Genomic DNA, 17727 nt, shown 5'->3' on the forward strand with positions numbered 1-17727 from the left:
CATAGAAACTATTAAATAGTTACTTAAGTTTAATTGACTTAACTAACTTAGGAATTTCAAGTTGGAAGTCTTTATGTAGTCATGTATGTATGATCCCCAAATTTTAGGGTTCCAGGATGAGTTTATTTGAGTTGTAATTAGATAAATCCATTTGACTGAGATATGGTTAGTTAAACTAGTTCCAATTGTTGGAGGAACTATTAAAGGTCTAGCAGTGAGTTGGTGCACTGGTGCATCCTTAGTGCTACTCAAGACAACTGGAGATTCACTAAAGAGAAACTCATGCATGTCAGTTCAGATGAAGAACTAGTTGATTCTAGAGTGAAAGGACATTGTACTATTAGTTGTATGATTTTCTGAGTTGTACAGATCATGCATGCAATCAGTTATGGACCTAAGTTTGAATTGCACAGTTTTGGAAGAAGGATTTCCCAATTAAATATGGGTTGATCCTCTTAGCAATTGTGTAAGGAATAACAAGCTTGGAAGGCTAGTAACTTAGCTAAGTATTGACGAAAGGAATTCATTCAGTTGGTGGTTAGAAAATACTTGTGCAGGTTGAGCTCAATGTTGAGAAGAGAATATTGTATTCATCCAGATTCTTTGACTAAGGGCACGAGGAAATAGGGGCTTGGCAAGCACCAAAATTGGCCAAGTCTTGGCTAGAGTGAGCTTGTGAGGCAAAGAGTTGATTATACTTGTGCATGGATTGTTCTAGTGATAACAAGCATTATATTTTCTTCTCGGATTTCTAATTAATGCAATATAGATAGTGAGGGTTTTGAGTAGTTTCTTTCCCAAAAGAAGTATCATGTTATATGCGATTGGCATTCTTCCTCTTGCTGATTATTATTTCCATAGATCATTATTGGTTTCCACTGTTAAGAGTAGAGTAGATTCTTTTCTTGTGTTTTAGAAAATTACATGACTTGTTGAATCTACATAAAGATCTACATGGTATTGGAGTTGAAGACAATAAACTAGAGGATATTTTGTGTTTGGGTTTTAGGTGAAATTTGAATTTGCAATTCATACTTCAGGATCAGAAAATGAATTTCTATGGTTTGAGACTCAAGTATGCCTTCGAAGGCGGCTCAAATTATATAGCCTGGAAGAACAAGATGGAGGCAGTGCTTGGGGATAATGGCCTAAAATCATTGATCAAGACATTCCTAAGCCACCAACATTGGATGCTAATGATCTGGCCGAATGGAAGAAGTGTGTGGAAAAGGCGAGGAGGATTATTCTTGATGGCGGTCGAGACCACATTGTCTCGAGTCTCCATGGCAAGGAAACTTTGTATGCTATGTGGAAGGCATTGACAAACCTGCTTCAGAACAACAGTGACCATAGGAAGTTGGCACTAAAGGACAAACTTAGAAATATTAAGATGGAAAAGGGCGAGTCAATTCTAAAATACTTTATCAAGTTCACTCATTGTCGAGATGAGCTTGGAAGTGTTGGGATCACTGTTACCGAGGATGATATGATGAACCTAGCTCTTCTAAGATTCTGCAAGAGTTGGCATAGTTATCAAGACTCTATTAATGGTAGGGAGAAGCTGCAAGATTGGGAACGACTATGGTCAGAGTTGGTACAGGAACATATTTGGAGGAGAACTAGGGATGGGTCCTCATCAAAGACTGATGATGAGGAAAATTGTGCCTTAGCGATTAAGTGAAAGAAAGGGAAGGGGCAGGAATCCAATTCCAAATCATATTCTTGTCATGGAGGAAAGAAGAAGGACATGTCAAAATTCAAGTGCTTTCATTGCCATGACTTGGGACATTTTGCTACAAATTGTCTGCTCAAGACGTCCAAGAAGAAGTCATCAGGAGGAGTAGTGGGTGAGTTCCTTCCCTCTCAATTCGAATCAGACATTACCCTCATCGCATGCTTGGTGTGATCGATAATGGGTAGTGTATGGTACCTAGACAGTGGAGCATAATTCCACATTACTGGAAACAAGGAGCTCTTCAATGACATGGAGGAGAAGGATCTCCAGATGGATATCAACATGGGTGACGTGGGGAGGTATAATGCTACTCGATTGGGTACAACTGTCTTTTAGAGGGATACGAGTTCTCTCACCTTGATTGATGTTATGTATGTTCCCGAGTTGAAGAAGAACTTGGTATTCATTTTCATGCTCGAGGATAGAGGCTATGATGTGATCTTTAGTAAGGGAATGATGTTCCTTCGTCACATAGCCACATGATAGGTAAATAAGATAGGGATTCTGGTGAAGAATCTCTACAAGTTGGAGGTAGAAAATTGTGTTGCCTTGAGCACAAAAGCAAAGAAGGTGCTGAGTCGAGACATCAATGAGTTTTGGAACGGGCGGTTGGGTCACTTGCATAATGGTGCTTTGAAAATCATGTAGCAAATTTCTACTGGTCTTCCTAAAGGTACACTAGAGAAATTTGACACATACAAAAGGTGTACTTTGGGAAAATTCACCAAAGCTTCCTTTCACAACAGAGACAATCGAGCATAGGTGATTCTAGAGCGAGTCCATTCAGATGTGTGTAGACCATTCTCAACAACATCCATGAACAAACACATGTATTGTGTTATATTTGTTGATGATTTTTCTCGTAAATGCTGGATCCTTTTCATGTTGAAGAAAGATGAAACTTTTGCAAAGTTTTGTGAATTTAAAGCATTAGTCGAGAAAGAGTCTAGAAAGAAGGTTAAAGCTATGAGTTGTCATAATGGTGGTGAGTATGTCTCAAATGAGTCTAAGAACTTCTGTGTGACAGAAGGGATTAAATGGGAGTTGGCGACACCCCATAACCCACAACACAATGGGGTGGCCGAAAGAAAGAACATAAGCATTATAGGGGTAGCATGGGCGATGTTGCATGATCAGGGCCTACCACTACACTTATGGGCTGAGGCATGTAACATAGTTGTTTATTTGTAGAACATAAGCTTGCATCAAATTCTTGGGATGAGTACACCAGAGGAGGCTTTCTGGGGAAAGAGCCCAGATGTTGGTCACTTCAGAACTTTTGGTTCATCGGTATATTTCCATGTGACCAACGATGCATGGAAGAAGCTTGAGCCAACATCAAAGTTGGGGATATTTGTGGGGTACACTGATACACCTCACAACTATCAGGTGTACCTGCTAACCAGGAAGATGAGAGTAGTTTGCAGGGATGTCATATTCGATGAGGAGAAGGCCATGTGATGTTCCCTTAAGAGGGAGCTTCAACTACATGTGGTTGAGGAGCCTCAGATTGATGTGGAGCAACCACATGTAAAGGATTTGGGAGTGGAGACATCCACTCAGGAAGAGTCTTCCAGATATGGGAGAAAGCCCACAAGAGAGGTTGGCAAGTTATTGCAGGATGTGGGAGAGAATGTGGGATAACCCACATCACAACGTAGATAGAGGAGGTCACCTGAGATGTACACTCGATACGTAGCTCTTATTAGTGGATTATGTTGTTGGAGTACATTCCCATAAAGGAGCACGATGCTGACATTTTGACAAAGGAATTATAAAGGTGCAAATTTGAGTTTCATAGAGATAGGATCGAGGTAGATAATAATCCCCTTTTTGTTGAGAGGGAGTGTTGAGAAATGGCAACAAGAAATTCGAGTTTAATTTGTCCTTGAATTAAATTATGATTTAAAATCGAATTTTATTCTCATAGAAACTTGTAAATAGTTACTTAAGTTTAACTAACTTAATTAACTTAGTAATTTCAAGTTGAAAATATTTATGTAGTCATGTATGTGTGATTCCTAAATTTTAGGGGTCCAAGATGAGTTTATTTGAGTTGTAATTAGATAACTTAGTTTGACTGAGTTATGGTTAGTTATACTAGTTCCAACTGTTGGAAGAACTAGTAGAGGTCTAGTAGTGAGTTGGTGTACTGGTGCACCCTCAGTGTTATTCCAACTAATTGGATATTCACTCAAGAGAAGCTCATGCATGTCAATTCAGTGATAGACCCAGTTGACTCTAGAGTGCAAGGGAAGTGTACTATCAGTTGTACTCTTTTTTGAGTTGTACAAATCATGCATGCAATCAGTTATGGACCTAAGTTTGGATAGAAAAATTTTGGAAAGAAGATTCCGCAATTAAATATGGGTTTATCCTCTTAGGAATTGCATAAGAAATGAGGGGCTTGGAAGACTAGAAATTTGGCAAAGTATTGGCCAAAGGAATTCAGTCAAGTGGTGGATAGAAAATAGTTGTGCAGGTTGAGTTCAAGGTTGAGTGGAGCATATTGTATTCATCCCAATTCTTTGACTAAGGGCGCAAGGAAATAAGGTCTTGGCAGGCAGCATAATTGGCTAAGTATTGGCCAGAGCAAGCTTATGAGGCAGAGAGTTGATTATACTTGTGCAAGGATTGTTCTAGTGAGAACAATCATTGTATTTTCTTCTTGGATTTCTAAGTAATGAAATATATATAGTCGGGATTTTCAGCAGTTGCTTCCCCCAGAAAAATATTGTATTATGTGTGATTGTATTATTGTATTTAGTGTCGTGTATTTAATATTTATTAATTTAAAAAGTTTAGTTAATATTTATATATAAAAATTTGTTGAAAGTTCACATTTTTTATGGGTTTTATGCATACATTATGATGTTAGTTGATATAAATCTATATCGTTTTATATGACAAAAATATTAAGGAGGAGGACGAAGTGGAATTTTAAAGAGGATGATGGTGAGTATGAAATAATATGTTTTGATTTGGACTTTGTAAGGATGCCGTGAGGAAATTGGTTGCTCCAATTGTGGGAATCTAGGCCCTCTATTGATTGCCATACGATGGACAAGTTGATGGAGATGAGCCCGAGGATTGAGGTTGTCATGTAGGGTGGTGGTTTAGAAACATGCTGAAATAACTTTGCCAACCCTTTATAGAACCAACTTTCAAACGGGGAGGATAATAACATGGCTTTCAGAATCCAATCTCTCTTGCACTAAGCCAAGGGTTAAAGTGCACAAGGATAAAATAAATATGGCGGTTTAAGAAGATATAGAATCTCATGCATCCTTGAGTTGCTAGACACAACAGTCTAGCAACAAATATTTTTAATAAATATTTGCATTTTTTTACTAGTGTGTTGCATGTGTGTATGTTCTAACATATTTGATCGACTGAAAGGAGCGTTTAGCTCAAAGAATTTTTATTATCTCTATTTGATAACACCATTAATAGAAATTCTTTATAGGCCCTTTCTCACTTTTTTTAATGTCATGTATATTTAATATTTAGTATCTTAAAAAGTTTAGTTAATATTTATATATTGAAATTTGATGAAAGTACACGTTTTTTTTATGGTTTTATGCATATATTATGATGTTATATGAAAACAATATTATGGAAGAGGATAAAGTTGATTTTAAAGAGGATGATGGTGAGTGTGAAATCTTAGGTTTCGATTTGGACTTTGTAGTGAGGAAATTGGTTGCTCCAATTGGGGAAACCTAGGCCCTCTATTAAGCTAGCTAGTAGCCATCCAATGGACAAGATGGAGATGAGGCCGAGGGTGGTGGTTTAGACACATAACCATCTTTTAATGAATTTATCTTCAAAAAACATACATTGTTCCCCTCTTGATGACCGTATTTTTCTTCAAAAGGAGAAAGTAACAGGGAATCCAAGGTCTCTTGCACCAAGCCTTCATGGGTTCCGAATAACCAAGTCAAGAAATGAAGTGTTAAGGTTTGCAAGGAGAAAATAAATTTGCCGGTTGAAGAAGATATAAAATCTCATGCATCCTTGAGTTGCTAGACACAACGGTCGTAGGGAGATTTTGTTGGAAATCGATGTGCTTGGATTCTCTCACGGGTTGGATTTTTATATTTAAAAATATAAAATGTAATGTCCATATAAAACTTTTAGCATATAATTTTATTTTTACCAACATGCTACATGTGTGTATGGGTTAACATATTTGTATGAGTGAAAGGAGAGTTTACCACAAAGAGTTATTTATTATCTTTATTTCATAACACCATTAATAACCATCATTTATATGTCTTTTCTCATTTTTTTTTTATGCCATGTGATTTTATTATCTAGTAATTTAAAAAATTTAGTTAATATTTATATATAGAAATATGAGGAAAGTATACATGTTTTTTTTAATTGTTTTTTGCATATGGTATGATGTAAGTTGATATAAATCTATATCATGTTATATGATAACAATATGTAACACTCTCCTCCCACTTCTACCCAAGTAACTAGGAAACTGGGGTAAACATGAGACGAGAGACTATTATGATTGGATTTGACCTCCTATGTGACCTTAAGGAAGTCGAATCAATGGAAAAATCACACATAGTCATCCAACATCAACTCCAAATTCCTTAGGAGACAATTCATCCACTCAGACAACTTGTCCCTAGGTTCCAATGATGTTATGGACACCTTAGGTCTCATTCGCTGCAATGCTATGGGAAAGAGAGCGTCCTGAAACCCGCAGTCACTCTCATAGGCTTGCATGCCAGTGACTAGAGACTAAACTTGCTATTTATGTGCCAGGGACCCCGGGATTTAAGCCACTTTTCAGGCCTAGAGCCCAGGTCACTACCCAAAAAGGAGTGAAAGATTAGAATCAGTAAAATTGCAACGAAATAATGATGCAAAATAAATAAGTTGAACAAGACATTAACCAAACCCCTACTAGCCATGACAGGAATTTCATCAAACATATCATCAACATGTATCCTATAGGTATAAACAACAGAATTAAGTGTAGGGATGCCATACTTATCTGAGAATAGTTATGAACCATTGTTCCCTCATGTCATTTTTTGCATTATCATCTATTATGTCATAGACACATTATCCACTCATATACAATTAAAAACATGTTGAGAGTCATACATAGTTGCTTTCATAAAACATACATATAACCAACATAATAGGAACATAAATATCATAAAAATATCAGCCATAAAATCAACATATACATCAATACATTTACATATGAAAATAAAGGGAATGAGTATCTCATTAGTGAATGCAATAAATCATTCAGAAATGGGACTACCACGTTCCACCCAACCATAGATTGGTTGAGCCAAATCTCTATTCAGCTAATCACCCCCATGCCATATTCAAAACATGAATGTGGGACTCATAGAACACATCAAAACAACAACAAGCATTGGTGCCACTAGAGTTCTTCACCTACACTGTGAGGAATTTGAGTGCCTCCTAGTCTCTCACGATTTACCGCAATCCATAGTATGATCTAGGGACTGCTAGGCCCTAAACCAAGACATACTCTTTAGGTTTTACTATACATCCCATCCCGGAACTACTAGGCCCAATGGATAGAAAATCCACCTCATGGCTTTACTGTATATCCCTCCATTCATCGAGAAGGATTCCTAGGCCCATTGAGGCACATAATATGGCTTTACGCAACCCATAGCCCCGTTCAAGGGTTACTAGGCCAGTGACTTTACCATGATCCACATTCCAGTTCAGGGACCACTAGGCCATGTGTTTGTCAGTTTGTAGATCCACCCCACTCAGCTTCGAATCCAATCCAGCCATCCGACATCAACCGAATGTGAGAACCCATCTCGTCAAAGCTGTTAGGAAATGGCAAGGCTAGGATGAAGAACACTATCACACCTGGAAAAACCCATGCCATGATATAAAAGAACCACATTAAATCCCATGCATGCTAAATTTAGCAAGGAAAATACACATGCAAGTCGATACTTGCAATGAAGCCTATTGTAGATGCTTCATCCTACCTTTCCCCGCTTGATCTTTGCTTCCTATTTCCTTCTTTTCCTTTATTTCTCCAATGCCAAAGTGCTCCAAGAAAACTCTAAGTGTCTAAGAGTGAGAGAAAGAGAGATAATAATGAGAGAGATCCAAAGCTAAACTGACAAAAGGTTACCAACTGATCCTTACAAGCCTTTTTATGAATGAGGCCTCTATTTTCTTTATTTTTCATTATATTCCTTCATTTTACTCCTCACATGCAACCTGTGATCTTTCACCTCCTTTTTCTCCTAATTGCCATTATTTTCATAAATAATTGTGCCAAAAAATGCCATTTTTCATTTCCAAAAACTTAGCCATTTCCTTTGCCAACTCCCTTAGCCATAACCAACCAAATGAACACCCCCTAGAATGTCTTGCCCAACATTCAACTTGGAATAAGTGTTCCATCAATCTTGGTTACTGTTTTTAAAATTTTGTTACATGGAATTTTCACCAAGGCTTTTATAGAACCCTCCCCCTTGGGAGACACCATCTTCAGTTTTCAATCACACGTATACTTCAACAAGCTATTGAAAGAAGACATACTACTCATGGAGCTTTATAACATAGCTCGATGCAATATTTATAATGAAAGACCTGCTCATAACAAAACATCATGACAACATACCAAATAATTGAGCTTTATAACATAGGTCATTATGGTATTTACAATGATCATCCTACTGAGTTCCAACCCACATGACATCATAACATCATGATAACATAATCACATGATAGCATAGTAACATGGCAACATAATCATAATGACATGACACCGCTACCTCTTAGTGGAGCTTTATAACATAGCTTGTGGTGGTATTTACATCCATATACATATGTACATATAGAAATATCACCAAAATATATATCAAAACATATACCAAAACACCATATCAAAGCATATACCAAAAACCCTATCAAAGAATATACTAAGACACGATATCAAAGCATATACCAAAACACCATATCAAAGCATATACTTCTTACACAGTATGTTGTCACACCTCCCACACTTCCCTGTGACATACCTCGAAGTGTCTGAAACCTGGAAATCATGCAGTGTACTCATCCTGATATGTAGCTGAGATCCTCCCTAAAACACTGATGGAAAAATTCCTTGAGATTCCCCTGAAGAAAATATCTCTAAAATCCTAATTCGAGGATCATCGCTCCTCTGACATTGGCAACCCAGGCTGGTTCCTAGCTTCACTATACTAGACTTGCGATTCCAGCACGTTTTTGGCTTGGATACCCGCAATGATCCGTAAAAGGAATTTTTTCCCAAAGAGGACAAGAAGCTTCATGATCTAGAGGCTTCCAGAATGACGAGTTGGAGGTTGTTCAGCATGGATGAGATCAATTTCTCTCAACTTGGTCATTTGGTCTTATCCCTATGAGCTACCTCCTTGAGATGAGGGTCGTATCCTATCCTTTGCCAACTCCCTTAGCCATAACCAACCAAATGAACACCCCCTAGAATGTCTTGCCCAACATTCAACTTGGAATAAGTGTTCCATCAATCGTGGTTATTGTTTTTAAAATTTTGTTACATGGAATTTTCACCAAGGCTTTTATAGAACCCTCCCCCTTGGGAGACACCATCTTCAGTTTTCAATCACACGTATACTTCAACAAGCTATTGAAAGAAGACATACTACTCATGGAGCTTTATAACATAGCTCGATGCAATATTTATAATGAAAGACCTGCTCATAACAAAACATCATGACAACATACCACGTAATTGAGCTTTATAACATAGGTCATTATGGTATTTACAATGATCATCCTACTGAGTTCCAACCCACATGACATCATAACATCATGATAACATAATCACATGATAGCATAGCAACATGGCAACATAATCATAATGACATGACACCGCTACCTCTTAGTGGAGCTTTATAACATAACTTGTGGTGGTATTTACATCCATATACATATGTACATATAGAAATATCACCAAAATATATATCAAAACATATACCAAAACACCATATCAAAGCATATACCAAAAACCCTATCAAAGAATATACCAAGACACGATATCAAAGCATATACCAAAACACCATATCAAAGCATATACTTCTTACACAGTATGTTGTCACACCTCCCACACTTCCCTGTGACATACCTCGAAGTGTCTGAAACCTGGAAATCATGCAATGTACTCATCCTGATATGTAGCTGAGATCGTCCCTAAAACACTGATGGAAAAATTCCTTGAGATTCCCCTGAAGAAAATATCTCTAAAATCCTAATTTGAGGATCATCGCTCCTCTGACATTGGCAACCCAGGCTGGTTCCTAGCTTCACTATACTAGACTTGCGATTCCAGCACGTTTTTGGCTTGGATACCCGCAATGATCCGTAAAAGGAATTTTTTCCCAAAGAGAACAAGAAGCTTCATGATCTAGAGGCTTCCAGAATGACGAGTTGGAGGTTGTTCAGCATGGATGAGATCAATTTCTCTCAACTTGGTCATTTTCTCTTATCCCTATGAGCTACCTCCTTGAGATGAGGGTCGTATCCTATCTTTGAAGAGATCCTAACTCCCTTTCCCTGCCTATATATTCATCCTATCACATTCCTAAATGGTTGGGCTTTGGCTATTTTCGCCCTTATGTTGAGATAGTGCCTACATGCTACTCATTTAGCTTAGAAAAGGAGTGTTTGGAGAGCTTGAGCTTGGACTTTGACATTCACTCAAGGAGAGATTATTGACATCAAAGCTTGGTTGTATGCTTCCTCCTTTATTCTATTAATATATACAAATGTTGGTTCATTTTCCATAAATGTGTGTGTTAATGCATCATTTATCTTAATGCTCCTTGATCTGTTAAGTGGATTACTTTCGATTATGGTATTTGTATGTTGTTTCTTTGATCTCTTGTGTAGGAATTCAAATGCTGTGAGTAGTAGGACCGAGCCCAAGGCACAAGTATTTTGAGGTCTTCAACAAAGGAGGACATTATAGCATTAGAAAGAGGTTGGTCATATTCCTCTTCTCTAATTTTGATTGTAATTTAGGAAACTGCATTGTAGATTGTCACGTAGGTTGTTGGTCCCACAAATTGGGCTATAGGGATTGTCTCTATTTGTAGAGAGGATTTTCCTAGAAAATAAAATTGTGATTCCACTTGGGAAGCTATGACCCTTTCCATCCATTTCTTCAATCAGATTATCTGATGAGTTTGAAAAACCACCAGTTTCTTAGCTTGTTTTCTTCGTTGTAGCTATTTGCATTCACTGGCTATTGCTTGAGGAAATTCAACTTGTTCCGGTCTTGAATCTTTTTTATTTTTCCTTATTTTTCTCACCCATCGTGTGTTCTTCTTCAATAGTCGTGCTATCGTTTCTAATTTTTTAATTATAGCCACATTGATTACCCTTGCATTTCCCTTTTTCCTATAACCGGCGCACTGGTCAGAGGATAGAAGAAAAATTAGGGCTTATTCTTGCTTTCAGTATTTTTGGCCTCTGTTAATGATTTTGTAGTGTGTCTACAATGTACTTGTCTTGGTTGTTATGCTTGTATGACTACAGTTGTCTCATTACTTTGTTAATATGTGGTTGAGGTGTCATTGCTTTCTAGGGTCTCTAGGGCTTCTAGGTCACCCTCCACTCATTGTTTGGTCTACTTTCTTGAGATTAATTTCTTCCATTCAGGATTCTTTCTACAATCAGGACATCTTCTTCAAGTTTCTTTTGGTTCATTGATGTGAAGTTGTTTTCCTTAGTGTTGAGCCTTATTGATGCTTTGAGGATTGTTTTAGTTCCATTGTCAAGCATAGATTACAAATTGTTTTCTTTGGTTGGATTGAAAGGGAGTGCTTTTTTTCATTCTTATGTTTCGGAAAAAAAAAAGTGAAATATCTCTTAATTTAAGTATTTTTGAGACATTATTTTCATTCTAAACCATAAATTCAAAGGAATTTAATTTTCATTAGGTTAGATTACATTTTTTCCTTTTCTCATTGCATTAGTTTTCATTGTTGAAGCAAAGTGAAAGAAAGCCATTAGTGCATCTTAGTGAAAGAAAAGTGGTTTTCATTTCTTAATGGATTGCACCTTGGCATTTCATTTGTTAGTGAAATGGAAGATTAGACTTCATGTTTACATTTTGAATTGGAAATAATTTTGTTTTGATGCATTTTTCTTATTTGATGCATTATTTGGTTGTCTCTCTTCCTTCGTTAGTTTAGCCTTCATTGAATGAAAATGTTTCATTTTCATCATTTAGATGCATTATAGGAATACAGGTGACATCGTTGAGCCATCAAATTGAAACTTAATCCAAGATAAACTTTAAATTTACCTCAATTAACTTAAGGAGTATTTGTCGCCTAATGCAAATATCTAGAGGTATAGGCTAGAGATGTGGTCCAGCGTCTTTCAACATAGTAGTTGTTGTTAACTGCCTATAGTGTATCCCGGGGATGAAATATCCTCTGAGTATGGAAGTATATAGAAGGTTCTCGAGTACTTTCAGGTATATAGGAGGAACTTTAGTATGATAAGTATAGAAGGTTCTCGAGTACTTTCGGGTATATAGGAGGCACTTTAGTATGATAAGTATATAGGGACGCTCTAATCGAATAGTTCTGCATTAGACAACACTAACATAGACTTGTGCTCCCCGTACCGTTGAGTATGTGTTGGGAGACCCCATTAGGTTTCTATCTTTTAGCCATAGGTAACCGAGTCAGCTGCTTTGTAAACGTGATACGCCGAACACAACATTCAGGGAGATCGGCCATTGTTCGTCAAGTCCCTGGTTTCGGCTAAGGTGTATATAATGGTTCAGGGTTACTTGGTAAACCCTCTTGCCTAATACTACCCATTTTGATTTAGTTGTTGTTTCGTGTCATAAAATTGAATACTAAAGATAACATGTTGAACCCATTTAGTTGCTTCTTCATCCCATATTGAGTAATTCCTTGTAAATTTTAATTTTAATCAGCCCTCAATGAATCATCTCTTCTTCTTATCCTCTTGAGAGAAATTCACCGTGGTTGAACCATTGAGTTCAACCCACAATTCCCCTTCATTGTCTAATATTGATGCGCCTTCAGAAGGAGTTCATCCAAAGATTTCACGGTCACTTGAAACTCAAGGCTTTGAACTTTGGATTATCCCAAGCATCCAACCACTTGCTTCTCGTCCAACACCTCCATATTCTTTGTCACCTTAAGAGTCGGATCCATAAACACTTGAGATTCCATAGAGGTTTGTCTTATACCCTTCGAATCTGTTATTTGATCCTTTTGTTATATCTCCTCAACATCCTTATATTCCATACGATCGACCTAGTGTTCCTTTGGAGTTATCCCCTCGCACATCTTGGATTCCTCCTCTCTAGCTATTTCCACCCATGGATTCAAAAGGCCATATTCCAGCCTCTCCTCGAGGTCCTCCAGAAGTCTCCACTACTCACACTCCTCATGTTGGTGAAGAGTTCATATATGACACTCCTCTAGAAGGCTTTCCTTTTACAGGAAGAGTCCCATCTCAAATGGCTCCTGAAAACATTCAGCCTATGCTTCCACACGGTTATACAACCTTCGATCAATTAGTTTCAGGAACTCCCAGAGCTTCTTCTTTGTACCAAAATCCTATTTGGTTGTCAAATTATATGCCTACTTCTAGACCATTTATTCCTAACGTGACCTCTTCAAATACCTGTACAAACTACCGTTACTTCAACTCACATTCCACTGACGATTCCATTGCAACCTTTATTGTTGTTTCAACCTTCCATTCTTGTACAACTGACTGTTTCAGTTCATCCGTCTATAAGTTCCTCAGTCCCTCTGTCAAATGGAAAAAATGTACCACCTCCTTATTTGCAGCCTGGGGGGAAAAACCCAAACATTCCTCTTCTTTCAGATGGAACCTATGTGAGTGGATCACAACCTCACATGGTTGGCGTTAGTCAACCTAATCCTAGTGGTATTCCTTATCCCATTGGCTCATCTGGGGTAGGTAATATCCAGTATCAATAGCCTTACATGATCCAAATGCCACTCCAATAGTCTTATGTTCCATATGGTTCACAAGCACTGCAAAATCCACCCTATATTCCACAAGAAGGTCCTCATGTGCAAACTAGTCAATCTGTTATTTCCAATGTATATCGTCAAATCCCATTTCAAACATACCAATAGCCGTAGGGAATCCCTCAAGGAACTGTCCAACAACTGTTATAGTAGAAAGGGCAACCTTTACAGCAGTAGGAGCAACCTTTGCAGCAGTATCAAAAACCTTTGTAACAACAAACATCGTTTTCAAAACAACCCAACCAACCCTTGTATCCACAAGGCCAAACTTTGCAACAACAAGGTCAACCCTTGCAGCAACAAGCTCAACCGGTATATCAACAAGGTTAAGCCTTGCAAATACAAGGCCAACCACTACAGCAGTAGGGCCAATCACTTCATATCTAGGGTCAACAGGTGCAACAACCTTACAATCCATATGATGCACATAATTATTATCCTCCTTATGGTTATCAATAGCGTATGGCAGTTCACTATCAACCCTACCCTGCAAAAAATCCACCTTATGGTCAAGGTATCCCTTAGTGGGGGCAGAATCAAACCCCCTATGGTCAAAATCCTCCACTTTGGGGGTAGAATCCTTACCAACAAGGTTAGAACCTGCAGGCTGGGTCTCCTCAAAGGCCTTATATGCATTTTAATATGCAATTTCCATTTTCAGCTACTTTGGAACTACCCGATGTCTTGAGGCTTACTAACGATCCCATTTTTCATTCTCCTTACTGGCCTCCAGTTCCTACTAAAATTCCAAGCAATTGCCCCAATTTCGAAGGACAACCTAAATATGACCCTCAAGCCCATGTGATGACATATCATTTCTGGTGTTCTTCGAATTCTTACGTTGATGATTCTATTCATCTCTGCCTCTTTTAGCAAACCTTGAGAGGTGCTGCCACAAAGTGGTATGTCTAGTTGCATCAAGGTACGTATGCAGACTTTAATTCTTTGGTTATGGCCTTCCTCACCCACTTCTAGTTACTGGTTCGATGCAAAACTAGTAATCATTTGCTCACCTCTTTGAAGCAAGATACTGTGACCCATATTTTCGATGAGGCATATAAGGCCTTTGAGGAGCCCCAACCTATAGGTTTGTGATGAGTTGTTAATTGAATGGTTCACCAAATAGTTCGTAAACAAGATTGCTAAGGATATAATGATGGGTGGATGTGTTACCGAGGACTAAGCTATTGCCTGTGCCCAGTATTTGGACTTAGTCTATTCCCAATCTGGCAATCTATATGAAATGCTGCCTCATGCTCCAAGACCATCTTCGAATCGGATACCTTCAAAGTCACATGATGTACCACCTGTTGATGGTATAATTGGATCAGTGTCTCAAACTTCCACCAAAACATCTTTGAAGCAAAAATCTATTTTAGATACTGGATCTAATCATCCTTTGAAAAATCCATCGAATCCTGGTAAAACCTCCGAGGTCAATGCCATTCAGTCTACCATGGCAGATAAAGCCTCAAAAGGTAAGTAGAAGGGTAAAGGAAAATCTAAATCTGATACCCCAAAATAGGATCCTCCCAAATCATTTGATGATGATGCCTCCAAATCAAAGTCGAAATATCCTTGCCTCATTTGTTAGGAAGATCATTATACCAAGGATTGTCCCCAACGCGTCGAAGTTAGTCGTTTATTAAAAGAGACTACGACTATTTTGAAAGAGTCATTTCCATGTAAGCAGACTCAGTTGTTACACCAACCACAATCATCTGCCTCATCTGATTCTCAATTTTACACGATGATGGGTTCGTTTCCTATCTCTGTCGCTACTTGATCAAAAGACTATCATATCCCTCAAAAGTAGACAGTGGAGAAATAAGCCACTGTTGTACCTTCTACTTCTACTCCACCTAGTTCTAGTCCTCTCCATATTGAGAGACCTAATAATGAATCCATCTTCAACCACCTCCCAAAAGTGTGCTTCAGAAATCATCCTATAATATGAATGCTAGAGTTGCTTAACATTACAATATTTTCAAAGATCTAACTCAAGCGCCTTTTGTGATGTCTACTTTGGAAGTTCTCCAAACATGTCCAACATAGTGGAAATCATTATTGTATTCTATAGGAGGAATTGATCCTGTTAATTCTAGTTTGATTACCTTTGATCTCGAAAACCATGTTCTTTGTCTTCCTTATCAGATTGACTTTTTTATTCAAGTCATTATAAAGAGAAAGACAATCCATTAAACTATCATTGATGAAGGTGCTTCCACTTGCATCATGTCTGTTTCATTTGGGAAAGCCATTGGATCTCCACCCCTTAACCAGTCCCTCAACACCTTGGAGGCCTTTGATGGTAGAGGCTCTGCTAGTATGGTATTCTCATAAGTTTTCCCATCACTTTGGAAGGGAAGACTATCAGGCTAGAAGTGGAAGTTGTAGATGAAAATCTGAGTTACAATCTTACACTTGGGTGAAGTTGAACCCATGCCATGTTTTTTGTGGTTTACTCTTTGTTTTGTGTCCTCTGTCTTCCTCATGAAGGAAAAATTGTCACCGTCGACCAATTGTCCTTTTTCTCTTCTGGTGCTTCGAACGACAATGTCCCATATGTGGGAAATGCTAGAATTTTGTATGAGAGCATGGGGTTTGGTCTTTTCAAAGATTATGATTTAATGGTAGCATTTTCTCTCCCACCTCTACATGTCACCTCAATCAATATGATCTGTGTTTCTACAGATCCATGGATTATTCCTTCCCTAGATTAGATTGATTTGTTTGGTGTTGCCATGCCACTAAGCCCTTTGGAACAGGCTTATCATGAAGTTGTCTCAGCTTCAGCGGGTGCTTCAGAAAGTCATGTTGTTCTCAGTATGAACCTGGATACCTATGCACAATCGCCTTGGCTTGGTTCTTGGGATTCCTCGGATCCTTTGAACGAGATATTCCCCACTGACGAGAGTATTGTTGAGGTTATGTCTCTTGTCAAAACTCCTTGGAATGATATTCATGATCGTTCCTCATTTCTTCCAAGACTAAGTGAGATTCCTTCATGTCTTGAAGCTTTCATTTCTCATAACCTAACACATCCACTTCAAACACTTGTTTTGGTGCATGAAGTCTTTTCTGAAGGTAATATGGGAAATATTAATACAACCATGCCACTCGAAATTTCCATTAAACTTAGAATTGCTGAGAATATCCACATTGGGGTCTCCTGTTCTCCTAATGAGATAAGGTTTTACACTGGCATTTTCAAGGAATTTCATGATGTGTTTGCTTGGTCATATGAGGAAATGCCTGGTATTGATCTAGCTATTTTGGTGCATGAAATACCCACGTATCCTAATGCAAAGCCTGTTCACGAATGTCTTTGTCACGTGCATCCTAGGAAGGTTGTTTCTATTAAGGCAAAAGTTGAAAAACTTTTAAAATCTGGTTTTATCTACCCTATCACATTAACAGATTGGGTTTCTAACATTGTACCTATTATTAAAAAGTAGGGAATGACCCGAGTTTGTGTTTATTGCCGCAACATCAATCACAAATGCCCGAAAGATAAGTATCCCACTTAGTTTATTGATCAAATCATCGATTTGTGTTTGGAGTGAGATTTTTGCTTTTATGGATGGTTTTTCTGGTTATAACCAGATCAACATAATACCTATTGATCAACACAAGATGACCTTCATTTGTCCATGGGGGACTTTTTTCTATAAGAAGATCCTTTTCGGCCTGAAAAACGCTGGGGCTACCTCTTAGAGAGCAATGTCATATGATTTTCATGATATTAGACACATTGTTCAACCTTATCTAGATTACCTACCAACTCATTTTTCTAAGCGTCGTGACCATCCGAACCACCTTCGAGCCATCTTCTTGCATTGTCGACACAGTAATATTCATCTTAATCTGCATAAGTGTGTCTTTTTCGTAGAATCTGGT

Source organism: Pinus tabuliformis, chromosome J (genome assembly GCF_031772625.1).
Source record: "Pinus tabuliformis cultivar Carrire ecotype Pingquan chromosome J, CPIR1, whole genome shotgun sequence".
Lineage (NCBI taxonomy): Eukaryota > Viridiplantae > Streptophyta > Pinopsida > Pinales > Pinaceae > Pinus > Pinus tabuliformis.